The 7,625-nt window shown below is 39.7% G+C and overlaps 1 pseudogene; it reads left to right on the top strand.

Moving 5' to 3' along the window:
• The first annotated feature begins 380 nt into the window (after positions 1-380).
• On the top strand, positions 381-1,074 carry LOC108351121 (60S ribosomal protein L29 pseudogene; annotated as a pseudogene).
• Positions 1,075-7,625: the final 6,551 nt, after the last annotated feature.

Genomic DNA, 7,625 nt, shown 5'->3' with positions numbered 1-7,625 from the left:
GGGAGGTCTACAACTGTCTGTGTACGTGGCTGCAGAGTATCCAATACAGTTTATTGGCTTCCTTGGTGTACGCGCGTATGCACGCGCGCGCGCACACACACACACACACACACACACACGCACACACTTGCGCGGGCGCGCGCACGCACACACACACATACACACACACACACGTACACGCACACACACGTGCGCACACGTAGAAAGAGAGAGAGAAACTCACACCCAGGGTAAGATCTCTAAAAATTAAATCTTAAAAACCAGAAATGTATGCTTAAAATGGCTGAAATCTTAAATTATAGATTATTATATTGTACTAAAATAAAGAAGAAGCCAAATGAACATTGTAAGAACATTCTCAAATTTATCCTAAATGCTGAACAAAATTAGAATCCTTCATGAGTTACTCTAACCTGCTCAGAAAATGATTCTGTTACGATGTAATCACTCTCTTTCTCTTCCGGTCCCAGGCGCTGTGGGAGCCGCGGCTTATCGTGCCGACATGGCCAAGTCCAAGATCCACACCACACACAACCAGTCCCACAAACGGCACAGAAATGGCATCAAAAAACCCCGGTCACAAAGATACGAATCTCGTAAGGGGGTCGACCCCAAGTCTCTGAGGAACATGCGCTTTGCCAAGAAGCACAGCAAGAAAGGCCTGAAGAAGATGCAGGTCAACAAGGCCGAGGCAGTGAGTGCATAAGCATAGGCCATCAAGGCCCTCGTGAAGCCTCAGGCCAGCAAGCCCAAGATGCCAAAGGGCTCCAGCCCCAAACTCAGCCGTCTGTCTTTCATCGCTCACCCCAAGCTTAGGAAGAAGATTCGAAGCTACATGGCCAAAGGTCGTAGGCTCTGCCAACCAAAGCCCAAGGTTCAAACCAAGGCAGAGGCCAAAGCTCCAGCTAAGGCCTAGGACAAAGCTCCAGCCCAGACTCCCAAGGATGCCCAGGCCCCTGTGAGGTCCCCATAGAAAAGGCTTCTGCCAGTGTGAAGACAGATGGACTGCTGTGACACGTGTACCTACACGCTATTTGCAGATGACCAGTGTCCTATGCTGTTTTTACAAATAAACTTGAGACAAGAAAAAAAGATGTAATTAATCAAAGTGAACTCTGTCTTTGACCAAAAATCAAACAAACAAACAAACAAACAAACAAAAAACCAAACCAAAACAACAAACAACAAAACAAAAACAGAAGAAAAACTAAGAAGTTCTTGGTCTCAATCGAGTGGGCCATTACATTGATCAACTAAAGTCTTAATTCATTCTAGGATTGGGCGATATGGTTTTGTAAGACATATACAGTCAGTTTTATCATATCTGCTGCTGCTTCTTATTAAGTTTCCAATCAATTACATGTCCTTTGAAAAAATAGTAATTCCTAGCACAGAATTTCAAATATTTGAGCTCTGCCACCTTGTAACATGGGTTTCTTAAGCCGTGAACAATGGACACTTTAAGCTGCAGCCCTGTATATAAAATGCCGTAGTTCTGGGCATTGCAGAGCATGCCAGAAATTGTAGTTATGATGTTATATACAGACAGAGGGATAAGTTGGCTTCTGTCCTTCCTCTGTTCCTTTTCTATCAAACCATCTTTCATAAAACACACCCCTTACCATGTTCTGCAGTATAAAACTAAGTGCCACCTTTTAATTCTTATTAGGATTTTCCAATCAATTTCTAACATCAAAAATCTCTCGGGGTTGAGGATTTGGCTCAGTGGTAGAGCGCTTACCTAGGAAGCACAAGGCCCTGGGTTCGGTCCCCAGCTCCGAAAAAAAAAAAAAAGAAAAGAAAAAGAAAAAAAAAATCTCTCTACCCCACTTATGCTTTAAGATCTCTATTCCTGAACTTGTTAATTGCTCTTCCTTTCCCTATGCAATTACTTAATATTTAAGTTGGCAGGTATATTTATATCTAAAATTATTAGAGATAAAGGATGGTCTTGTAGTGACAAGTTAAGACCGTCACACATCACAAGAACATAACGTAGAGGATAGAGTATTATCCATAACTTTAAAGTCCATTCCATTCTTCTTCGTGTTTGACGATAGATTTAGAAATATTGGAGATCCTAATGTCCAAACAAAGGAACTATTTAGACCTGCATAAATCAAAGAAATAAAGGGATACAAACAATTTTCACTGGATTCTCCTATGATACTATCAGGCTCTGTGAACATAATTCCTAAGAATATCCAGGAAGGAGACGATGTCAATCCTGAACTCTGTGGGTGTTCAGCTTGTGCAGAGCGGTCAGCACTAGAAAATGAACAGCCACAGTCAAAGAATGTTCCACTTCACAAACCTGGATGAAGGCCCACATGTATGATTGCACAAGGTGCTAAGGATAAAGGGCAATTCAGTGCTCAATCCTAAATGAAATATTCATATCTTTCCCTCAAAGTCTCAAGGGACACTTTGGAAGATGTGACAGAAAGATTTCTAGAGTCAGAAGCTAGGGAAAGGACTTCTAAATGCTGTCTTCTGGGCAACATACAACTCTTACCATCATGAAATCTCAATAAATAAAGATGTTTGCACTATGCTTGCACAAGAGTGACACCAAAAACTGTCAGGAAAAATGGATGGCCTCAGGATGCCCGTCCCCTCACTGCTTAACTGTATCTCCCAGGTAGTTTCCAGGAACAGAGGAATCGGTGCCTTCACATGTGTGCCTGATAGACTCCCTGGTGCTTCAAATACAAGTCAATGCAATGGTCATGAAAATGGAAATAATTAAACTAAGTGGGTCACACAGCCAAATCAAGTCATGAACAAGTCTGGAAAGGGGCCAGATAAGTAGGGAAGAAGGGGCTAGATTATTAAGCAGGAAAAGAGATGAGAATGAGCAAAGTTGGTAGACAAAATGCCTCATAGATATGTGAAATTATCAAAGAACTAACTTAATATAAATGTTGACACCTTCCTCATAGACATGAGGGATGCTTGCTAAGGAGAAGCACCAGAGGAACCCTCACGTGCAGATGACAGATAATGAATAGTGCTATGTACTGATTCACCTCCCCTGCCTTTAGTGATTAATTTCAACAAAAGTAAAGCTAAGTTATAAGTATTTTCTTTTAGAAGCTATTATGCAAATTTGTGGCTTCTATAGTGTGCAATCTTTTTTCGAAGTGCACATCTGAAGTACAAAATTAAATCCAGCGATGTTGAAGTTATTCAGACTTTGTTAAAAAATTCACAATGACTTAGAAAGGGAAGTCAGTACCAACAGGAGTTGGGTAAAAATCTACAGAGTTGTAGAGCAGAACTACTCTAGAAGTACTCTAGGAAAAGAGTGGTATATGGGATGAGATAACACATACACAGGCACATAGAGACATTTTTATGCAATCCTGAAACTAAGGTGACAAACTTATTTTAAGAACACAAAGAAAGAAGAATCCATTCAGTAGTCAAAAAATAATCACCTGGTCTGTGTTGGGAAATTTTATGTCAAATTGATCAAAGCTAGAATCACTGAAAAGAAAGGAGACTCAGTTGAGAAAAGGCCTCCATAAGCTCTGGTTGTGAGGCACATTCTTAATTAGCGATAGAAAGTGGGAGGATTCAGCCCATTGTGGGTGTTATCATCCCTGGGCTGGTAGTTGTGGCTTCTATAAAAAAGCAGGCTGAGCAAGCCAAAGAGAGCAAACCAGTAAACAGCACCTCTCCATGGCTTCTATCAGTTCCTGCCTCCAGGATCCTGCCCTGTACGAGTTCTTGTCCTAGAGTCCTTCAATGATGGAGAGTGATGTGGAAGTGTAACCCAAATAAATCCTTTCTTCCTCAACTTGCTTCTTGGTAATGGCTCTTCATCACAGCAAGAGAAACCCTAAGAGCCAGTCAGCATGCCAGTGAGTATCTGGAACATGATGCTAAGCTGAAGCATGTCATTGCCTCATGGTTCTGGTTGTCCCGGATGTTGTTCTTGCCTAATAGACTGTATCTGACCATCTGACCAATCCTATCACGAATCTTGTTTTGGCCACCACCTTAGATCACATGCAGCAATAATGCCTCTCTAGCTAATACGTTTTTGTACAACTTCTAAAATGAGCCAAAAGCAGATAGGAGAAAAGGATACTATGATACAAAATTCCAATTTTTTTCATTTTTTTTTCATTTTTACCCTTCTCACTTTTGTTGAGAGAAGAATGCAAGGAAGTATTTTTTTTATCACCAAGTAGATGAATAAAATTTATAACCAAAGGTGTCATGAGTTGTAAAGGAATAGAAATTCACTTGTACAGCTAAATCATGAGGGACACAGAGTTTAACTTCTTAGAGTATTAGTACTTATATGAAGGAGCCCAATATATAATTATTTCTTAAACATATAGTATACATACCTGTTTGTAAAGAAAGATACTTGCCATTTGAATATACCAGTTCCATATCAATTTCCTATTTTTACTAGGAATTAAGTTTGTATTAAAAAATCTGCCAAATACTTCAACAATTACAAACAACCAATTATCAACTTTGTTAAAACTCATTAGCAAAATTGCCATAACTTTTAACAAGAAAATATAGTTTAGTTACAAATGCTAAAAATTTTAGTCTCCACTCTGCTGAAATGAGAATGGGCCCTGACTGGAAAGGCCAAAGACAGTCACCAAGGGTGATTACTGACACTCGGTACATATTTATGGACTTGTTGTTCTTGTGGTAAGTACTCTCCCGGCAGACAGTGCTAACTCTAATCAATCATCCCTTAAATACATCATAGCATAGATTCACCTCACTCCTTCATTAGCATTCATTAGCAATTAATCAACACAGCAGGAGTCTCTAGAAAGTTCAACAATCCATAAGGCACATTTCCATTAAAGATGAGCAAACAAGAGAAGAGAGCAGGAGACAGGAGATGGATGGTGTCAGTTCTGTAGGAGAAAGGGAACGTTTGGTCATCAAAAACCAAAATTCAACAGAATTTGGTTATCCAGTCTAAGACTTAAACTTTTGATTAACAAGCAGTAGCTTGTGTGACTGTATCACCATTGTCACTGGCAGATTTAGGCTCCCATCAGCCTGCTGAGTACATTTGTTCCACTTCAAGTAAGCCTTCTGTGTTGTCATTATATCTTCAAAAGGAAGGGGAAGACGCTGCATCCAATTTTTTGCAATTGTAGGCAATAGCTTAATTCAGTCCTTAACTGTGTTCTTGCAGGGAGTTGAGGGTTATAATGGAAGCCTATTTCCCTGCAAGATGAAAAGGAGTCCTGCTGTGGAGTATAATACCCTGAACCCATGGCTGAGAGCTGTATTGTGCCCACTGAAGTGCCCCTGTTCAGAATGAGAGGAATAGGGAGGGGCGTCCTTGACTGGTCAGCATCAGCATAGGATCAAGAAGAGAGAATGTCTGCCTGCATAACCTCATGGAATTCCTCTGAGCTCTGAGTCAACTGCACTTGGCTCTCCCACCCGGAATAGAATGCCAGGAACTTAAGGGCGACAAAACAATAATGTAAAAAGTCATCTTATGCACATTATCTTTTGCTTTTCTTTAATAATTACAAATTATCGTCTGATATTTTTTAAGAAATTCAAATAACTGTGTTGACATGAGAAAAATACAAAAGCAAATGCTTTCTAAGCTTCAAAATAATATTATTAGACAGATAGATAGATAAATGTGCTATGAAACTAGTAGTTGCTGAAATAATAGAAATATCAAACTAGAATGTAGCTACTGGATTATTACTGATGTACAGTAACTTTAGAAACAGGGGTGTGCAATTGTCACACAGTCCATGTATGTTACAATCTCTGACTCAGACCATTTACTGAACCCATTTTCCCCACACAAATACCTCCAACTTTAGTATAATCCAAGCACTCTGCTTCAGTAAACTTATCCCAGCAAGCGAGAGCACCGGTTGGTACCGACAAGCTTGCTTTATTTGGGGTTAGAAAATGGCCGGAAAGATTCTGGTCTCATATTACAGTAGAATGAAAGGCTTAGATCTCCTTTCTTTTCACTTTACAGAAATTTTTACAAATGTCACAGTTTGTTGGATTGGTCCAGTCTGGTTCTCTGTGGTTGTAATTTAAAGTAAGAGTGAAGTAGCTCTCAGCCCAGCATGGCTCATCATTGAGGTTTCAAAACAGAAGTGTGAACTCTTCTCTACCATCCACCTCTGTGTTTGTTGGGCAGTTGTGGATATTTTATGAAAGTTGCCTGTATTCAGGGTCCGTTTTGAAGGAAAGTAATCTTTTCAAAAATTTGGCTCCAGAATTTCTTTAATCCTTTCGAATGTTGTTCGAAAGGGATTCATTTCGGGATTCAAGGTCCTGTTTACTGCACATTTCAGAAGTGATCAGTTGTCTCAGAGATGTTTTGTCTTACTTTGCTTCCATATTTATCCCATCGGTCCATACTGAAGAGAAATAATACAGTGTACATAAGAAACTGAAGTAGCTGATTAAAGCATTAAATTAGAGACATGTTAAGATATCACTCAGGTCACTAAAGACTATAGTGCTTCACTTAAGTCCAGAAGCAACTCAGACCTTCCTCGACAGGGTCTCTGACTGCAGCCATTGGCAGTGACTGACAGGTTCACATCAAGAAGCATCAAAGCTTCATACATTTTTAAACATCCCAAATGATCCTAATGGAGAATTTAAAACAATTTGGGAATTCAATGTTAGAAAAATGCATTCAAATGCAAGATCAGACAAACATATTAGCCAATACTCAAAGTATTAATGGACCTGAAGACTAAATCTGTCCAGCTGAAGATAATTCATAAGGTCTGCTGGACACTAGGAATGGTCTTCACAGAGGGGGCAGGGATGACTCATTCAGGAAATGGGAATAAAAGAAGAATAAGATGGGGAGAGGTCAGTACCAAAGGACAAACACAGAAGTGACTGGACTTCTCCTTTCTGTATATCAGACAGACGAACTTGTGGGTTTTGCCATGGCAGAGTCTATTAAGAGAGGTAAATTAGTATATGCAATTGCATAGTCCTAATGCTAATTCTTTTAAAATTCACATGGTCCCCAAACTCACAGGAATCTGACAACAGGCTGCTAAATGACTCCAAAATCAGAAGAGAGATTTCCCCCTTCCTTCCTGTCAACGAATCTTAAGAGACAGAAAGTCACAGTATCAGATCAATGGGGCCTTTCAAGCTACTACCTAGTACATGTTTCTCTTTCCTCATATACAAAGCAACGTTAGTAACACTATGGCTGAAAAAAAATAGGTCTCAGTGTTTCTGTAAGGCTCACAGCATTCGGTTTTTCTCAGGTGCCCAAGAGCCTGCACATCGTCTTCTCCCTTATTGCCACTGCCACTGCTGGTTAAAGAATCAAGGCTTGGAAGTGCTCGAGTGAAACATAAAATGACATTTCAGAGAAAAATGATTAGGAGATTTTGAAAAATCACTTAAAATCTTTAAATCAAGAGTTTATTTTTGTTTCTTCAGATTGTTAATACTCATTTCTTAGTACAGATGTGGAAACCATTCCTTTAAAAAAAAAACTGGTTCATGCTTTCTGGTGAAGGAAATAGGAAGAAGTTAAAAATTATTGAAGTGAGACTATAACTGCCATCCTGATGGAAACTCCACCCTTGTGGAAACTTTTTTCCGGCTTCTTCGTG

This window comes from Rattus norvegicus, chromosome 5 (assembly GCF_036323735.1).
Source record: "Rattus norvegicus strain BN/NHsdMcwi chromosome 5, GRCr8, whole genome shotgun sequence".
NCBI classification, from domain to species: Eukaryota; Metazoa; Chordata; class Mammalia; order Rodentia; family Muridae; genus Rattus; species Rattus norvegicus.
This window is presented reverse-complemented; position numbering and strand designations above follow the sequence as displayed.